The following is a 21,087-nucleotide window of genomic DNA, read 5'->3' as shown; positions in this document are numbered from 1 at the left end:
AACCTAAAGCATAATGGTATCCATTAAAAAAAAAAAAGTAGAGTAGCCCTAGATCCTGTCATTGGCACTGCAGCAGAAAGATCAACCTCTAAACTACCCTGGCCCACCACTGTCGTACCAGCCTGTGGCTTCCCCCTGTGGCTGTGCCCCTTTCGCGGTGGCCAGTGTTAAGATGTGCTGCTATGTGGGCAGGGGTTGGTACTACAGTCCTGGGGATAATGGATCACTAAACAGGAGGCGGCAAAACCCCACCCACTCGCGTCTCATCAGTCGACAGCATCTCCTAGGAACCAGGACTCAACAGAGGGGAAGGGCCTGCTCCGTGCACAGGCAGCCGCTCTGCCTCCACAAACCTTTGTCTGGCCAAAGGTCTGCGGTGTATTTAATTGCTGCCAGCTGGGGCTTGTCGGCCATGTTAAGCCCTCAGCTGCTGCGGTTTATAAATTTCACAGTGCATAGAAAGAAACAGTCCTTCCAGTCAACCAGCTAATCCAGAATGTCAGCACCAAACGAACTTGAGCTTTGAACTCCATGAAAACGTCAGGGAGTCCGCTGTATGGCAGGGAGGACTCTTCCCCCAGGGCAGGGGCTGCCGATGCAGTGGCTGATACACTGCAGATACCCACCCAGCGAGAGCAGTTATCGCAGAGTACGTCTGTATCTGGCATCGCTCTCTGATGTAGAGGCCCAACACCAAAGATCAGAGTAGTAAAAACAATTCATGTCACTTTCTTTAAGCAACAATAAATCCAAACAAGGTGACACAGGAGATCTAACCAATTCCACTTGGTTGATCTTGCCTTTCAGCCTGAGGGTCAACGGTTGGCCAGTCATTATTTGTTCTTAGCTTATACGATGAGTAACCATGTCATAGTTCTAGTAGTTGAAGACAGATGCTGCACACATACACATACCCCTGCGCAGCCTAGGATGGTAGTTGGCTGAGAAGCCTGTCATGGCCAATGTCTGTCAACCAAGTGATATTCCAAAACAATCAGTAAATGAGTAAAAGGTGTATGTATCAAACACACGACTCCCTAGCATAACAGAATGTTTATTCAATTGATGACTGCCATGTTCCTTCAGAGTTATGTGCACTGACCTCAACGAAGTGATGGATTGTGCTTGCACTTGCTTTATGTATGTGTCCAGGACTTTTAATTATCTTACTGATATACACTGTGCTCGACTGAGCACAAACAATTAGACTGAGAACAGAAGGTCAGCCCTGACTACCTCTTCAAATATTGTTAACTGATAACAGCCACAAGATACCAGGGTTTGACTGAATGGCTCAACTGAATATTTGTCATTTCTCCAAAAGGAACCCAACAGTCTATCTAAACAGAACTCTCTGCACTGGAGTAGATGAATTGGTTAAAACTCCCTCTGACAGCCACAGCAATATGGTGTCTGGAACTCTAAGAAGCCTTCCATGCCATGGCTGCATCTGATATCTGACCTGTAGACCTCTCCTCTCTGCTACATGCATCTACTTTCAAAGACTAAGTGGAAAAGGATTTCTTCTCCCCAGATTTTACTCCTTTGCACTCCTTTCAGTGCAAACTATAAAACAGAGAAGATTCTACTAGACAATGAAAACCTCTAAAGTTTGGCTCAATTTACATGAGAAATTCTTTCCCATAGTTTTAAGACAAACTGAAACCCACCTTCTAGAACCTACCCAAAGACAGTATCCAATCCATAGGTTTAACAATAACTACAGAGCTCTGGCTGCATTAAATCTTGAGTCAAGAAAATTGTACTAAGGACCTACTTGGACAATTCAGATTTTGGACACATGGAAAATAGGTTGGGAACCAGGAAACCCTATGTCAGTAGAGACTGGTTCTTAGATGAAATTACTGAGGATACAAACTAAGGTAGTCAGAAGCATGAGACTGCTCTGAGTCCCAAGAATGGCTGGTGCCTCCTCTGTACTCCACCCCCACCCCATGTAATGACCCTTTCCTGAGCTATCACATGCGTAGGCCAGTGCAAGGCCTTGAGGAAGACAGGATGAATAGAGTTCCTAGAGAATTTACTGGAGTTTAATGAAGGAGATAAACAAAAACAGGCAATTATAGGCTGGGTGTGGTGGCTCACACCTGTAATCCTAGCACTCTGGGAGGCGAGGTGGGTGGGTCGTTTGAGCTCAGGAGTTCGAGACCAACCTGATTAAGAACGAGACTCCATCTCTACCAAAAATAGAAAAAATTATCCGGGCATGGTGGCTCGTGCCTGTAGTCCCAGCTACTTGGGAGGCTGAGGCAGGAGGATCACTTGAGCCCAGGAGTTTGAGGTTGCTGTGAGCTAGGTTGACGTCATGGCACTCTAGCCCAGGAAACAGAGTGAGACTCTGTCTCAAAAAAACAAAACACCAGGCAATTATAACACAGCCAAGGCAGCACTAGGATAGAGGCAGTGTAATACAATGGCTGAGAGCACTAGCTCTGGAGCCAGGCTGCCTGGGTTTGAATCCCAGTTCCGCCATTTATAAACTGTAACCTTTGGCAAGTTATGTACCCTCCGGGAGCCTTGGTTTCCTCATCTGTAAAAGGAGGGTAATATAAGCCAATATTTGAATAAGTAAATAAATAAGCACAATACATGTATAGTGATTAGAACAGTGCCTGGTACATAATAGACACTCAAAATCCTACCTATTATTTTTGTTAGTTTGTTCTAATAAGAGGATGGCATGAGTACACACGGCGGGCCCTAACCCGGCTGAGGGGGCTGGGGCCTAAGATGGGCCAGGGCACAACATCCAACCTCTGGCACTGTTTTTCTACTGGGGAGGCTCACTGCTTCTAACTGAAGTTATTTTCCTTTTCCTCTTGCTTTCTTGTTAACATTCTACTCACCTCTCCCTAGAGTTCTGAAGTCATACGTGTAATAACACATAAAATCCCACATTGCACTGCTGCCACTAAGGATGTGGGAAAGAGGCTGATTGAAGAAATCATTAGAAATTGTATTGATGTTGTTAGGTTTTTAGTAATTTGACATCCATCAGCAGGGACAACCTTTCCTGGGCTGGGCTTTTCCCCATCAGTGGGATTCACACCTGACTTGTTTATAGGGGTCAAGGTTTCCCATAATCTAACACATGGTTTGGGGACCCCATGACATTGCAACTGTGACAGCTGGTAGGACTAATGCCAACAGATATGCCTAGTGGGATTTAAACTCTAAGACAAAAACACTCCAGATTTTTTTTCTTAGTCAACTGCCACAGGGGTGAGACTACCTGTTAATTAGGCTGGGTGAGAAGGGGCAAGGCAGACTCACTTTATAAAGAATTCCAGCCAAATGGATAATGTTACAGCAAGTGTAGAGGCTAACAGCCTTGGGTTTCCTAAAGTGCCATAACTTTTGCATGTTTTCTGGGATTGCTTTGCTTTTATAAAAATAATAGTAGACAACCTATAAGGAGATTTGCAACTTTCAACATCATTTTAAGAACGAAGAAGCACTTTACAAATGCAAGGTTTATTTATGTTCTATGTACAACATTCAGAATCAGAGAGTGTGGTGCTTACTGGAATGTCTCAAGTCATGGCCAAATTCCTTGTTAACCTGTCACCTCTAATGCCAATCCCAAGCTATGTCATATGGGCCAAAATACACAATTTCTGATAAACTTGATTTTGTGGCTATTAAATATAAATGCTAATAATAACAAGCTGGTTAAACTAAATAAAGTAGGTATTTTTAGATTCACTTCTGGCAAATAATTACATAACTTCTTTCTTTTAATGTGATAGTTATCTACCTTTCCCCCAAAATTGATCTCTTTTAAGAGATGAAATTTATGAGCAAGGTAGTATAGAGATGAACAAAGGGCTTTGAAAAAAGACAAACATAGACTGAAATCCCAGTCCAGTCACTTATTAGCTGGGTGACATAGAAGAAGTTACCAGATGGCTCTCAGCCTCAGTTTCCTTATCAATAAGTGAGAATGTAATATCTACTTGGTGATAATGTTGAGATAAAATATGAAAGTGCACAGCATAGTAGGCACATAGTAGGTACTCATAAAAGTTAACTGTCTCCTTCCCTCCAACCCTTATTCAGAATGATTGGGTGTCATTTCAATTTAAAATGCCAAAATGCAACACTGCAGTATTTAAAACTCTATCTTGACAGAGCACTACGGGGGAAAGATTTATTGAATATGTCAGATGGATTCATGAGGAGCACATCAAGTGGTGGGTACACAGGTGTTTTCTAAAGGAACAAGTGCATGAAGTGTTCACTCACCTGACCTACTCTATCCATATCCCATTGCCTTACAGAACTTTCTAAGGAGAGCTAGAGCTCATCAATCTAGCAGCTCAAATACTTTTTACCAACTATCAAATTCTTAGAATTAGTAAAGTTTTAGAATCTTAACACTAACAAAATTCACCATAGCAGGGGTTTTCAAAAAAATTCTTCAGTGGTAAAACACTTTCTCTAAATGAAGCCTGTAAGATACTCTTAATCATACAGCTGCTGGAAATGGAGCTCCCCCAGCTGAAGCCGGCGAGGCAGCGTGTCCTTGGCGTCACCTCTTCCCCAGGAAGCCCCAGGGCACCGTGGGGAGGCTACAGCCCCCTCTGGGGGGGACCTGCTTTCTCATTTGTTTGCTTTGTCAACACCACCTGTTCACCCGGCCTGGAGGATATAGATACATCCCTCTACTGTCAAACGGAGGTGGAGGGTGATGTGGAAAAAGACAAAGAGGAGACATGAGAAGATGCTTCAAAAAGTACTGAGAACACTAAGACGAACAATTCACGAAAACGAAAGCTCATGCACAGTGGCCACACTCACGCATTACACAGGGTCTGTTTCAGGTCCTGCAGTTAGACTTTAGGTGGTCCAGGGAGAAACAAACCCTGGGAGGGACACACTCCCTCCTTCCAGCCACTAATCTCTTCCAGGGATGGGGCTCCTGTTCTTAACCCAAGCCATGATCTGGCTTAGTGCTAGATGGGAGCTACGTGGAGCCAGGGATTTTTGTCTCTTCTACACATTCTTGCACCCCAGTACTTAGGACAATGCCTGGCACTGAGTGGGTTCTCAATACATTTGTGATAAACGAATGTGATAAACGAAGACCGGTGGCCACAAGACTGTCAGAGCTAAAGCAGGAGGGCCAAAGCTGCTGCTTCTGAAGCCAGGGGGAGTGAAAAAGGGACAGTCTGTAGCAGAACTCCTCCTCCGAGTCTGAGCCAGAGAAAGGCTCAGTGTTGGTAACAACCCAGGAACCCCTGGAGCACAGGAATGCTGATCATTCCATCGTGGGGGGACACTAGAAAGTAACTGACCTGGGTCACATCCTCCCAGAGGGCAACTGGAAAGCTGCCCGGTGGCCTTGGGGGAACGTGCACGTCTGTACTTTTCCAGGAAGGAAAAGAACAGTGGGGCCTGGAACCCTGGCAACTGCTCAGGGGCCGGGCTCCCTGCGGATAGTGGACACTCAGCACTTAACAGCTCAGAACCTTCTGACAAGTGATCAAGTCTCTGCACTAGCTCAAATCCCAAGGAGAACGCTCTTCAAAAGATTTTTACTGTATGGCTTTCATTATTTCAGGCCCAAATTTTAGGTTCTTTTGACCTAGAAACATAAAAGAATCAACCAGTCACCTACTCTTCTTCATCTTCATTCTGACCAGCTGGTGCTTTTTTATTTTTTGCCCTCAAATTTAACCTATGGCTGAGCTTTCTCAGAAGCCAAGGCCACCTCTAGCCAAATTTGCCTCTCTTGAAACCAGAGATGGCACCTTCTCTTTGAACTTGGGTCAAACTGGCTCTGGCCTGTCATTCCAATACCCTCAAGAGTACCTTGGACCACCTTTTTTCAGGCAAAAGAAGAGACTTTTCTTTGTTCTGACTCTTGCCATTGTGCCTGGGTATAAAGCCATAGCAGGAAGGAGACAAGGGAATGTCCACGTTTTGGAATGAGGATTGGGTGCAAAGGTGTCCCTTCTCAGTGAGCAGGAAGGAAGAACATGAGCTGGCAGCTCAGTGATACCCTCCAGTGCCTCTACAAGGATTTCTGCCTGGAGCTGTGACGTTTCACCTGGTGACAAAAGATTATTTTTTATTTGGTGATAAGAAGGTCAAGCTGCCTTTTAATTAAGTGCCACCAGTGTTAACATGAATTGGACTGATTGTCATAGTCCATCAACCCTTGGCAAACTGGTTTGTTTGGTCTGGAGAGCAAACAACATTCCACACTACTGGATTTTTTCTCCCAGATCCCCTGCGGCCCCATCATCCCCCAAACCTTTTTAAAAATTACAATCTGTTCTGCTGTTTCAAGTTACATTCTGTAAATAATAAGCAACACTGATGAAATGTAAAAAGCTGAAAATTTGTAAAGCAGAAAGATCTGCAGTATGTCTCACATCTGTGTCACATTAAACATGCACTCAGCAGATTTGCTGATTCCTGTCTAATCAGTACACAGGGTGAGGTGGGCCAGAAGGACTCTTGTGCCACATGCCACGGCAGCCCCAGGCGCTACCATCTGCGGGCAGGGAGGGGCAGGAGATGGCATCACGAGGTCGAGACACCGAGCCCATTATGCAGAAGACACCTGGCTGCCTGGTGTGCCTATTTTGGTTTGTGTGCATCGTAAACTGGCAGTTCGCTGCTGCGGTTAGGTCATGAGGGAACAACTGCTCAGAACCCTCCTCACAGTCCTCAGTGTTGCTGAAGCTGGGCCCATGGTGGTTAAACTAAATAACATGTTTAAATGACAGAATGTCTCATTTGAAGAAGTTGGATCTCCATACATTAAAATGACTACGAAATAAAAATAGAATTGAAGTAAACCAATTAAAGTCCATTTGGTAAAATGCTTAGCGGTTACTAGAGATGATAGTTGCTATGTCATGCCAGGCAAAATTTAACCCATCTTTCTTTAATCCCAAGCAGTTTACACACACACACACAAACACACACACGTGTATGTGCATGGACACACGCAACCACATTCTAATTTAAGAGAAACTGGCAGAACCTAAGATAGAAATTGACATGTTTTAAACTAGTGGCCTCACGCTGAGTCCCTCAATGATTACAAGGCTCCATACTGGAAAAACAGACTCAGACTCAACAAAGAAGAGCATGTGAGCCTCTGAGGATACTCCAGGCAAAAACTTAGTGCGCCACCTACCTTCACCAGTTTTTACATCCGGATTTTCCTGTCAACCTTAGGTAAGAAGACACCAGGACTGAGACTGCTGGGCCACCAAGGCCCACAGCATGTCTCTATAACCACGCTAAGTGTTGGCTGTATGCTGGACACATAATCCTCACAACATTCTTATAAGAAAGTGTCTAACTAGTATTTCATTTTAAAGATGAGGAAACTATATATTAGAGAGATTATGAAGCTTGTCCAAGGCCATTCAGCTGGTAAGTGGCAAAGCCCAACTTGATTTTGGGTCTTTCTGATTCTCTTGGACTGAGTAAAGTTACCGAATAGCATGATTGTCAATGAAAACCTCTTTAATACATACTCTGAGTCCATCACTACATTAGGCATTCTGGTGATCTTGGAGGGATACCAGAAAAGGCAATAACACGAAGTTTACAATCCAGTTGGGAAGATAAGATCTATATCCTTGAAATGACTCTGGACCACATATCAGTGATGAACGAAGGAGGTAAGTGGAAGTGCCAAGGAGGCCTGGTACCACCTGCTACAGAGGGCAGGACGGCTTCCTGGGAAGGCTTGGCTTCCAGGGGGGCCCTGCCTCAAGGCAGAGTGGGATTTGTGTTAATACGACAATGTAGAGCAGGGGTCCTCAAACTTTTTAAACAGAGGGCCAGTTCACTGACCCTCAGACCGTTGGAGAGTGTGCACTGTGGGCCCGGGACAAGTCAGCTGCTAAGCAGGACAGGCAGCTGCGGCAAAAACTCCCGGCAGGCTGGATAAACGTCCTAGGCAGGCGGCATGTGGCCCGCAGGCCATAGTTGGAGGACGCCTGATGTAGAGCATCAGTACAAATCTGCCAAGTTTTACAATAGGAACTGGTGGTAAACAAATCCTAAGAAATAGGAGGAAAAGAGTAATAAGATAAAGCCACTCAATAGGCCACACACAATACCAAAACATCTGACTGAACCCTCATTCTGATGCAAAATGCAAAAGCAATTACTGAAGAACTGTGGGCACAGTGATGGCCTTCTATAAAGTAGTGATGCAGACTCTAACTTACAGAACAGGATTCACCAACTAATCTAAATTTCATCAATACTTGGAAGAAAGATATGTACTTACATGGATGAGAAATGGATGAATTGACAACTATTAGAAAGGTCTGAACCAAGACAGGAGGAGAATAAATAAAAACAAACACACTAAAATGGAAAACAAAGTCTGATCTCAAGGGGTTTAAAAGGACTGAGGCAAAGAATATACAAAGTAAGTAAGTCATAAAAGAAGAAATCCAAATGGCCAACCAAAATATGCAAAGATGATTTAATGCTCCTAATTGTCAAAGAAATGCAAGTAGTCACACTGAGATATCCACTCTCTCAGACTGGCAGAGACTTAATGAGTAAGAACAGCTGATTCTGAGTACAGTATCTGGCACAGAGCAGCTAATTCTGGACTGACTTCTGGATGAATAATAGCCAGAGCTGGAGAAATGGGTCCTCTTGAACACCGTGGGTAGCAGTACAAACTGTTTTAACTCCCTAGAAGGCAATTTGTAATGTGTTTCAGAACAGTGCATACCCTCAAATCCAACAATTGTGTTTTTAGGATTCTGCCCTAAGGAAAGATTTATACGAGTATGAAGAGATATGTGTAGAGGATGCTTATAACAGCAAAAAATTAGAAAAATCCATCAATAGGGTCTAGGTAAGTATATTATGGTATATTTGCAATATAATATTATATAAATGATAAAAATGATCTACTTTTAGAATGGAAAGATACTCTAGAGTCATTGTTGAGCAAAAAAAGGTTAGACACCAACATTTGTGCTCCCATTCATGTAAAATCATATATGTATGCATGTGTATGTATATGTATACACACATACATATGTCTATATACATACACATGCATACATATAAATGTCTGTATACATACACATGCATACATATGTCCATATAAATATGTCTGGTGGGGCAATGCCCAGGGAGATTGAGTTCTTTTTATTTTCTTCTACAAAATGGGAATAATAGTATCTAACTGGTTTTATAAGGATTAAAAAAATAATTTGTGCAAGGTCTCTGGAACAGTGTTTACATACTGTAAGTGCTCATATATTGTATGTATTTTCTGAACAGTTTACATTTGTACATATTTTTTAACTTAAACAATCAAACTATTTTAAACAGATGATTCACAAAGCAGTTGGGTAAAACACCAAAATGTCTATGGTGCATTTAAAATCAAAGCAAGGATGAATACAAATTGCTATTATATACTGCATGCAGCACGGGTCGGGTGCACACTAGGCAAGGAGACAGGATGGCTGGGATTAGTCAGGAACAGCTTTCTTCTGGATAAGAGGAGGTTTGAGTGGAGACTTCTCAAGAGGAAAGGGCCACGACTTACCTTTATTATTTGTGCCTCCTCTCCTAAGATTGGAAGGCAGGCCCTGTTCTGTTCTGCATGGTGGTGCAGAGGGCCATGAACATTGCTTTGCTAACCTGAGGGTCATTCGCAAGACTTCTTCCCAGCCTCTCTGACTTACTCTGCCAGCACCATCTTGCTTTTTGACCCTGAACAGCAGGAGAGAGAGGGCTTCTCTCGTTTGCGGTAACTGGCCAGCTCAGAGTAACGTGCTTTGAGGAGTGGGCTGTGCTGGCAGGGCCCAAATGGACCCAGGCACTCATAGCACTCTAAAGAGCTATGAGGCAAGACATGATTTGCAAATGGGGGCACTCTAATAATGGGCAAAAGCAAAAGCACTCTGCCTCCCAGCTTGCCCCAAAATTCCTTCTTGCCAACACAGGGAAAGGGACCATCTGGAACTGGTTTTGAGGCTCTCCAGCTGCAGAGCCACTAGGGTGAAGGGGCTTACAGACTGTCCTTTTTGATTCTCATCAGGGTGAAGCACAACCTAGAAGACAAGCCAGTTCAGAGACCAAATCAACTTTGCTGTGAAATGTTCTCCACCCCCTACCACCTTTGAAAGCAGAATTAATGGTCCAGGCCAGGTGGTGGGAAATAAAAAAATGAAAGAAAAGGACTTGGGTCACCTCAGGTGCATGTGTACATTTCTACGCCTTCATACAAATCAGGTGCATTCTTCGGGTCAGAGCTGACACCAAACCCTCAGAGCAGTTGTCCTTCTAGGAAACAAGTACCAAGAAGACTGAATCTGTTTGAATTGTTGCACTGGGGGTTTGCCTCTGCTGGACTGGAATAAAATGTGTATTTAAAATGTGTTAGAGGTCGGGTGCGGTGGCTCATGCCTGTAATCCTAGCACTCTGGGAGGCCGAGGTGGGCGGATTGCTTGAGGTCAGGAGTTCGAAACCAGCCTGAGCAAGAGCAAGACCCCGTCTCTACTATAAATAGAAAGAAATTAATTGGCCAACTAATGTATATAGAAAAAATTAGCCGGGCATGGTGGCACATGCCTGTAGTCTCAGCTACTCGGGAGGCTGAAGCAGCAGGATTGCTTGAGCCCAGGAGGTTGCTGTGAGCTAGGCTGACGCCACAGCACTCACTCTAGCCTGGGCAACAAAGGGAGACTTTCTGTCTCAAAGCAAACAAAAAAAATGTATTAGAACTTGCGGGAGCCAGGGAGGCAGTGGGGAAAGATGTTAGACCCTTTCCGACAGTGCACAGTAGAATAAAGTCCCCCTCCCCCCCCAATCTGGTAACAGCCACTGCTCATGCCCCACCATGTGCTTTTTCTAGCTGGTACTGGGATCCAGGCATGGAGCAGGACAGAGTGGCCAGCAGCAGGCCCCAGCCCTCCTGCCTGTGCTTCATCCACTGCGCATCTCAGAATGGCAGGTGCAGACAAGGGTCTGTCCCATACAGAGGTACCAGCATCACTTCCTATCGCCTTTCAGGGGGAACAAAGAACCTCTACTCAGCCTTTCCTCGACTCAGGGTTTGCTTCTCCTTCTGGTCTGGAGGCAGAAGGCAGAAAGGGAGGGCACGCATGTGGCTATGCGACAACCATGTTCCCTGAGTGGGGAGAAGCAGGCAAGCTTGGAACAACCCTGAAGCTGACAAAGGAGGGCGAGTCACACAGAAGGCAAGAAGTGACTCTTCAGTTATTGCTCTTCACTGTTGTCTTTCCAAAGACTGCTCAGATCAAGGCAGCTGAGACCACTGGGAACTTTCTAGTCAGTATTCCATCTTAAGATTTTTCAGATAAGAATTTCCTGGCTAGGCGCGGTGGCTCAGGCCTGTAATCCTAGCACTCTGGGAGGCTGAGGCAGGCAGATCGTTCAAGGTCAGGAGTTTGAAACCAGCCTGAGCAAGAGTGAGATCCCATCTCTACTAAAAATAGAGAGAAATTAATTGGACAACCAAAAATATATAGAAAAAATTAGCCAGGCATGGTGGCACATGCTTGTAGTCCCAGCTACTCGGGAGGCTGAGGCAGAAGGATTGCTTGAGTCCGGGAATTTGAGGTTGCAGTGAGTTAGGCTGATGCCACAGCATTCTAGCCCGGGCAACAGAGTAAGACTCTGTCTCATAAAAAAAAAAAAAAAAAAAAAGAATTTCCATAGATCCCAGATAGTGGATCATCTGGCTACCTAATGGCATCTTCAGTTATTGTTAAACTGAAACAACAAATTTTAAAAGAACAGAATTTCTTCATACAATTTAACCTCAAATACATGATGTAGAGAACCCTCAAACAGGTATCCCATTAAAAGTCACCCAGTACCAGCGTGTGCTTAACTTTGGGTTTAGCAATCATTTCATGGAGTCCAGATCATAAGTTAGCTTCTGGGACTCACTACCAAAGCCCATTTCTAGGCTTTTGTTTTTGTTATTTTTTGTTTTTTTGTGTGCCCGGGCTAGAGTGCTGTGGCGTCAGCCTAGCTCATAGCAACCTCAACTTCCTTGGCTCAAGCAATTCTTCTGCCTCAGCCTCCTGAGTAGCTGGGACTACAGGCATGCACCACCATGCCTAGCTAATTTTCTCTATATATTTTTAGTTGGCCAATTAATTTCTATTTTTAGTAGAGACAGGGTCTTGCTCTTCTTCAGGCTGGTTTCGAACTCCTGACCTTGAGCGATCCTCCCACCTCGGCCTCCCAGAGTGCTAGGATTATAGGTGTGAGCCACCATGCCCGGCCCCATTTCTAGGCTTTTGAAGTACCTTGATCATGGGAGCATAACACAGAATCTGACCATTTCAGGGCCGGCCAGCCATTTAGTCTCTTCTCCCTCCTACATCTAGAATCCCTTTCTTTCAGGCTCCATAGCACCAGAATAAGTTCTCCTTGGTCTCCAAAAGGAGGAGGTTACAGCATGCTGCACACACATGACTTGGACATTCTACTGTCGAAGTACAGGTGGTCCTGTACTGAGGACCACCTGGAGCTCCCAGGTGACCAGCTAGTGAAGATGGTCACGGCTGGATGGCAGAGAAAAGTCTAGGCTGGAGCCAAGAATGTCACTGCTATTTTGTGACAAACTAGCAAACTCTGGACTTGGAAGACTACAGTGGTTCATCATTTGGGGAGCAGGGAGGGGCACAGAGGGCAAGACCAGGGGCAGCACAGACCCTGGATCCACAGTTCAGTGATCTTGTCCTCCAGACACTGGCAGCAGAAGGCCTGGGTCTCTGCATGCACAGGACCACTGCTGTTTGGCCCAAAGAAGCCTTTGAACAGGAGCCCTTCCCAGCTTTCTAGCTACAGTATATTCCCCACACTATCTCTGGGTTAAGCTGGTGGGGGTGACTTTTCACACTGTGAGGTCCAAAGTTTATAGTATCCCCCCCCCCATGCATTTGTGTCTTTGGCCAAATCTTCTTGGTCACAGGCAGATATCCAATTCCTACCCTCAAAAGCAGATCTAAGACCTAGTCAGATGCCTTGGATTTAAATCCTAAGGTATTTTGATGAGAGAGACTAAGAGATGACCCAGAAGCAGCATAGAAGTTAGGAGTGTGTCATCTGCACTCAGGGCTCGAAATCTGATTCCCTCTCTTACTACCTTTGAGATCTTACACAAGTTATGTAACCTCTCCATGCCTCAATTTCCCATCTGTACAATGGGAAAATACAGCACCCGCTTCACTGGGTGGCTGTGAGGATTAAATGTTAATGACAACAATATGTGAGAAGTGGTTAGTGTTAGGCACATGCAAGCTATTTAATGTTTGGATCACTCACTGCAGCGCTGTCATCGGGAGCACGGGTCTACCTAGACGCCCTGTCCACTGCAGAGGAGCAGCACTCTGGGAAGGACAGAAACATACATCTCGCTGGACAGTATGGACAAAGCATAGGGAGGTTCCCAGTTTGGCTGAGGAAGGCAAACTGGCTGCGGGACATGACTAAACTATTCCTTAACCCACTTTTTTCCTTGGGTCCTTTGAACACAGACTGCCCTTTCTGACTATACTACTATACTTACGCTAAATCACTGTTTGTCTGCCCACTTGCTCAAGGCAGTATCCTCTATGAGAACCCAGGCTGCTCCGGGCCTTGCTGTGACAATGTGCTGATTTCCACATACCCTCCCCGGGAAGGGACAGAGCTCCCATGGGGCCGCCCGCCCCTGACAGTAAGAACACTGGGCTAATAGGTCATTCCCTGGGACAGCCCTCCACCTGCTCTGTTTTAGCAACTAGGTTTAGCTGTGGACAGCCAGAAAATGAGGCTATTAACAGCTTCAGAGGCGGCAGGGAAGGAAAACAGAATCATCCTGAGCCCCAGCAGCTCGACAAGAACGCGCCACCGCCGGCATCCAACCACCTCTGCCACCGTCACGGCCTCCTTGGAGACGGGTAGGTTTCCTGTTGTGTCAGCCCCGTTTCCTCCAGCAACATTATACTGCAAACAGAGAGCGCCTCTGAAGAAAGCGCTACGGTGTCCCGTTTCTGGCCGGGGGGAGGAGACCGACTGATTCGCTTCTCCAGAGAGAATCATCACCGCGCCTTGACCCTCTCTAGACAGTGTTCCTTCCCTCTCCCCAGTCCTGAAAAGCTCCGTTGGAAGAAAGGAGACGTGCAGGCTTTCCTTTATGACCTCAGATGGGCAAGTCCTGAATGGCAGCTGGGTCTATTACATGCAGTGTGAGAGGGTTAAACAGGACAGCCTCAACTCTTTATAAACTTTTGCCCTGTGGATATGTACTCATTGGCGGCAGTACAAGACTCGAGCTGTATTACACGCCTTAACGATATGGTTCAACTGTCGGTCAGGCTTGGGCCTGGCGCTGGGCCAGACCGCAATCAATGGGACACAGAACCTCCCCCTTTCAGATCATCACGAAGGCTCATATTATCTCCTTTTCGTCGTGCTGGTTAAATTTATGGAGCAGAACCCTGAAGCCGCATTCCTCGGCCGGAGCCGGCCCACGCGGCCCTCCCTCCCTTTGTTCGGTACTGTAAGCGAGCCGTGCTCTGGAGGACGGCAGGGTTGTTAGCTCAGGCCCTGACTGTTTGCTCATGACTGAAATGAAAAGAGTTCAGTGGAAGGGCAAAAGGACAGCCCAAGTGTAAAACCCCATCCCAGCAGGCCCTGGGCCCCTATATATAGGCCCCGGGCTGCTCCTGAATGTAAGATTTCACTTTGTTCTCACAAAAGCAAAATCTTCAGTCTGATCCCTGACAAACTTTCTATAAAACAGCCACTGCGACCTCCCGCAGTGCACCTCCTCTTGAGACGTGGATTTTCTGGAGTACATGGGAGGCAAGGCTGCCCTTCACATAACGAAGGGCAGCCTTGGAGAAGGAGACATATTTCTACAGCCATCTTCTAGTCCTCCCAGGTTTCACAGGACATGGGAATACAAACACTGACTACTAGCTGCCACTTATTTCTAATACAGAAAGAAGTAAACTTATTTTTCTGTCCTTGGCTACAAGGCAGGGACACGTGAGTACTGTATATGGATGTGCGTGTGTGTGCGCACGGAAGACAGGTGTTTATAGGGGATTTGGTCTCATGGAATCAAACATGGGAGAGGGGCCCAAACATCACACCTGCCAAAGCTACCCATTCGTTCCCACCCAGAACCTTTAATATCTCTGATTAGTGTCCAAAGTGTTAAACAGTCAGCTCACAGGTGCAGGACTTCATTTTAGTTTTAGACTTTAATCCAAGAGGAGGGCACTCCTGGATGGTTCTGGAGTGGTGCGCTCACAGCTCACTACAGAGGGTGCCGTCAAATGGCTGGAAAGGCACTTCGTCCCAGAGGCAAGGGAAAAGGTAGACTAATTTAGGGCCCAGCATGGTGGCTCATACCTGTAATCCCAGCACTTTGACAGGCCGAGGCAGGAGGATTGCTTGAGGACAGGAGTTTAAGACCAGTCTGAATAACACAGTGAGACCCTATCTTTACAAAAATTAGAAAAATTAGCTAGGCACAGCGGTGCATTCCTATAGTCCCAGCTACTTGGGAGGCTGAGGAAGGAGGATCACTTAAGCCCAGGAGTTAGAGGTTGCAGTGAGCTATGATGGCGCCACTGCACTCCAGCCTGGGCAACAGAGTGAAAACCCTGTTTCAAACAAAACAAACAAACAAACAAACAAAAAAGATAGGCTAATTTAGGAAATTCTCAAGAAAAATGTATGATTCATTCAATCTGTCCCTAGTTATTCATATACATGCTCAGGGTCCAATTAAGTCTTTAATCATAATAATACCTCACATCTCCTAGGACAATCTACAAAGCACTTGCACTCACATTATCACACAGGTTACGTTAATACACATAAATGAATCCAGTCTCCATTAGGTGTAAAGTGTGTAACACAATGACTCCTGAAGGCCCATCATGAGCCCAGATGCATTAAGAGTCTCTGATATACTAAAATTTGAAAAGCCGGACCTACCCCTGAAAATGAGACTCTATTATAGGACAAGACAGACTTTGAGAACTTATAAACTCAGTCCTCCAACTTCCTGTGGACTTTTTCTATCTCAGGATCACTTTTATGACAATATACCAGGAACATACAATTATAAGGAAACAAAGAGGCCAAACTCCAAAAATGTGGGAACATAATACGTTGCTTACAAATCGGATGTGGCAGCCAATGCACACAGAGCTGCCATCAGTAGACTCGCGCCTGGACACACTTCTTTCCTTTATGTTTTGTGGATTTCCTTTTCCATGAGCTATTTGACACTGTTGTTTACTCTAGCATTGCAGACAGGGCTAAGAAGTACTAATCTGATATGGGCATGGGAACTAAAAGGAAATATATTTTGGAATTTGCTTTTTCACACCGCACAAATCCATTCTTGGACAAAATGACTCTGTCACGTTTTCTTATCTGTTTTTTGTTTTTACATTGATTTCTTGGCCATCAGCTAAGAGAAACTGTGAACATTCCAGTACCTCCACAATGAGCATGTGGGAAGCGGTTCATTTGCAACAGGTTCCCTGGACATCGTATCTTATGTAGGCTGTCCCAACACCTCCACCCATCTGATATGGCCTGCTATGTCTGGGCCCACCTTGTAGTTTTCCCAGAGGTGAAGTCAGAGGGAGGGCTGAAGCAGTGACAAGGCAGCCTTGGCTGTAGACTCAACCGCTTGAAGGAATGAGATGTAACTAACTCAGATGGTGCTAAGCCCAGCTGTGACTAGGGCTAGGGCTACAACCTGCTAAAGAATATCTTAGGTACGATAGAGCCTCAGATTAACCTGGTACCTCTTTGTTTTTAGAAAACATTATCAAGCTTTCATACGTCCTGCACAGGCTTTCTTCATTCTAACGTCCCGCTTCCTCCGTGACAGCAGAGCCAGCCCCTAGGAAGGGAGCCCCCTCTGCGCCATTTCTCCAGGAAGTTACACAACTGCTTATTCATCTCAGCCTCCCCCTTTGCGGGGAGTGGGGAGAATGACCTGAGGAGGGGATAAAAAACTACCTGCTGAAGTGAAGTATCCCAAGAATGGAAAAATAAGCACCACATGTACTCACCAGCAAATTGGTTTCACTGATCAACACCTAAGTGGACATACAGGAATCACATTTATTGGGCTTCGGACAAATGGGAGGGGGGAGGAGGGGCTGGGTATATACATACATAACGAGTGAGATGCACACCGTTTGGGGGATGGACACGCTTGAAGCTCTGACTCCAGGGGGGAATGGGGAGGAAGGCAACACACGTAACCTAAACATTTGTAACTCCATAATATGCTGAAATAAAAAAAAAAAAAGTGAAGCACATAGGATAACTATGTAAAAAAAAATTTTCTGAGAAAGGGAAATGAGAATGGGGTGACAATTAAAAGGGATTATGGAGTAAAGGAAGATTTTTTTTTTATACAAGGAAGTAAACTATTAAAACATGTTTATACATTGATGGGAGTGATCTCATACAGAAGTTCAAATGGATAATGTCATGTACACTTTTGGAACCAATGTACAAAGTATTCTGCTAGGTACTGAGGAAGATCCAGAGATGGGAATGGCTGGTCTTTGCAGATAGCAAATATAACCACCCACCCCCCCAAAAAAAACTATCTGCACAGGCCATGAAGCAGAATAGCATCAGGGCTAGAATCAGGGTTTGGGTCTCACGATTTGCAATCCTGTTCTCTTGCCAAGAGGCCAAGCTGCCTCCAATACCCAAAGGGAACATCCAGATAGGTTATTTTGATCACAGAGATTTGAGTCAAGAACGAACTGATCCTACACTGACAGATTAGAAGAATGTGAATTGCTGTCACTTTAACACAATAAATGAGAATGATGTTCATGTTACTTTGTCAGTTCCATCACTGCATTTTGGGCATAAGAATAAAATCTTATGAAGCCTACCCTGAAACTTAAAGAAAAATAAAATCCTGTGGTATATTAGACTTCAATAAAGTTTTAAAAAATCTGTCACTAGAGTACTTTGCACTTATCATATGGTCTAGGGGAATCTAAGTCCCAAATGAATTGCCTGACCCGAATGCCATTCCCCTATGAGCCAACTCCCTTGCCTCATGACAGACAGAATTTCCTAGGAGACTCAAAAGGCAACATTTAAATTTCTGGGAGTAGGGCAAGCAGGAAGATGAAGTTTGAAGTGAATTATAAAATGTAAATTTATAATCTAGAGAATGTTCATTTTCAAAGGCTCAAAGCATTATAGTAATCCAAAATTATCTATCTTATAATTTCATTATGCAGAAATTGTGAAATAAAAGGTACATGATGAAAGCAATGTTTTAAGGAGGCCATCATACTTAGCCAGAAATGAAAGAGTTTATCCTCTTAAACTTAGCCCTGAAACCAAGAACACTTTTTTTTTTTTTAAACAGAGAAAACAGAGATAGGGGACCCCGAGCTACATGATAATATTGTTGTGAGATTATCCTGGCAGGAGTCAGACAGATAAGCTCCAGAGACTTTCAACAGCCCCACTGAAAAGGAATCTGATTTTATAATTCAAAATCCTTAAACAATACTGAACGGTGGACTGTCATGTGTCTGGAAAGTATAACCATTTTTGAAGAATGCTTTCCAAACCACGTAATGCTTTTAAAGCTGTTTATCAAAAGAGCTGGACGAGCCACAGTGGCCTGAAACAGTTTGTCAGCTGTTGCAGGGTCGCATGCTCCATCCTAATTTCCGTAAGCACTCCATCATTCTCGGTTGTCCTACTCTCGGCAGACAACAGATGCCAATGTTTGGAGACATTCGCTACATAACTTTTACCCGACAAACCTGGCTCCAGGACAGATTTCCATGTCATGTGGGGCTTTTGGCTGAACTCTGCTCGAACCCAGAGGCATATCATTTACAGCAGACACTAACAATAGTTTGGGATCACCTGCTCCTCACAAATGGGTTCAGAGCAAGTTCGTGGCCTCTGCACACCTTTTCCAGTGCAGTTCTCACAAAACAAAGGCTGAGAGCCCAGGTGAGTCCCTCCACCCAGCAATTCTAACCAGGTGTGTAGGGCTCAATTTAACTGTCCATTTTGTGTGAAGAAAGAGAATGGGAAGGACAAAAATCCAGGAAAAAATATCAACTCCTAGGCTTAGCACCACGGCAAGTGGTCAGCAAGAACTCAGGTATAGGGGCACAAGGAAGAGCTATTGAAATAACCCATTTTACTCACGTAACACTCTATATTCAGAAGAGAAAATCGACCATTTCTTGAGCCCTAACTACAAGCCACATGCCAGGCTAAGTGCTTTATATACATTATATAATTTAATCCATATAACCACCCACTGAGATAGGCATTATGATCCTAATTTCAAATGAGTCAAAGGAATCTCACCTCAGAGAGATTAAGAGGAAGAAAACCTTGCTTTGGGCCACAGCTAAGAAACAGCAGTGTAATGACTTAAATCCAGGGCCCTGTGACTCCCCCCGGTAGGCCCCTCTAACTTTGTACTGCAGATATGGAGCCAAATAGTGCTGTGGGAGCCTCTTCTTGTTTCCTGCAAATGTTTGGTTTCTTCTTACACTACCACATTGCTCCTTCCCATTTCTTTTTCAGAACTGGGGAAGAATCTGTGATTTTATGTTCTTTCCACATCTCTTTCTGAAACAAGCGCTTTTCTTTGAAGAAAGACCTCTTACCCTTGGAGTGTCAAGATAAGAAAACTTTCAGCAACTTCCCTTGGAAACTACAAAACACCCATCAGCACCCAGGATCTAAGTACAGTCGCTCACCAGCTGCTGGCCCCTCTGAATAGCTTTTATGGTTCAGCGAGGGGTGGTGACAGGGCCATGTCACTACGGTAGGGTGTGCTATTTCTTTCATGTTCCTGGGATCTGACAAGAGCCTTCTACAACCTGTTTCTTTACAACACACAGAATGAGAGATTAAAGACCAATACCAGACTCAAAGGTGGGGTTGGGACTGGCAACGGCTTCTCACCAGATGCATTATAAATCTTTCTGGGATAGAAGGGCCACAGATTGCCTGAGCAGACACTGTCCAAAAGTTGCTGTGATGATTAAATGAGATAATATATGTAAAGTATATAGAACCATGGCTAGATCATAGTAAAAGCTTAAAAATGTTAGCATTAATGTTATTATTTAATGCCAGCAAACTAACAAAGATTGTTTTTTGCAGAATTAATGGATATGGATTTCAGTAAAACCACATTAATTTAGAGCTATTGGAGGTAGAGGGGGAAGGACAACAAGAAAGGATAAATGTTTCAATTTTCCCGTTCTGTACTTTTAGAAAAGAATTAAAAAAAAAAAAAAAAAAGAAAAGAAAAAAGAAAAAAATTAAAAAAAAGAAAGGATAAATGAATTAATGAAAAGTCTAAATTATAGGACTTGTGATTAAATATGACAGATCTAGCCCAGAGACCCCTCTAAAGTGAAAGCAAAGGGACACAAATGGCATGCATCCAAAAGGATACAGAGAAGGTGTCAACAATATTTTAGAAGCTGAAAAGCAGATGGAAATATGGTGCTGAAATGTAAGCTTGAGGGAGTGGAAGCCACAAAGCACTAAGCTAATTAGTACGGTAGAACCACTAAATTTCAGAAAGATGGAGGCACCAAGTAGCCCTGAAGGCCTGGGGGTAAAGAAGGAAGGAGGAGGCATGTTTGTGAAGTGCAAACGGGAAGAAGATTGATTAAATCTCTGCAGAGAAGCAGTCAGACCTGTAGGTCCCCTCTCTCACCCCCATCCAGCCTGCTCCTCTCAACAGAAGACCAGAGTCAACAGGTCCTCACTTGATCGCTCAGTGGTAAGGCCCCCGAGCTAGCTCCTCATTGGCTTCTTAGTGTTTCATCTTTAAATAGAACAGATAGTCAAGAATCACTAAACATCTGAGGAGCGTTTCTATTCATGAAAGAAAATGGGCAAAACAAATAAATGGAAGAAAGAAACTCAGAATAGTACTAAGACAAAAGTCACCAAAAAAGTCACAAAAGTCAGATAAGAGCAGGAGAGATCTAAGGAGAGAATTTCCCAAAAAAAAAAAGAAAAGAAAAAAA

General features: G+C 44.4%; 1 protein-coding gene across 4 annotated transcripts in view; it reads right to left on the bottom strand.

Annotated features, from left to right (window-relative positions):
- Positions 1 to 21,087, bottom strand: part of VPS13D (vacuolar protein sorting 13 homolog D) — a 256,274-nt gene that overhangs the window by 21,324 nt on the left and 213,863 nt on the right. The window lies entirely within an intron of this gene.

Source organism: Microcebus murinus, chromosome 2 (assembly GCF_040939455.1).
Source record: "Microcebus murinus isolate Inina chromosome 2, M.murinus_Inina_mat1.0, whole genome shotgun sequence".
NCBI classification, from domain to species: domain Eukaryota; kingdom Metazoa; phylum Chordata; class Mammalia; order Primates; family Cheirogaleidae; genus Microcebus; species Microcebus murinus.
This window is presented reverse-complemented; position numbering and strand designations above follow the sequence as displayed.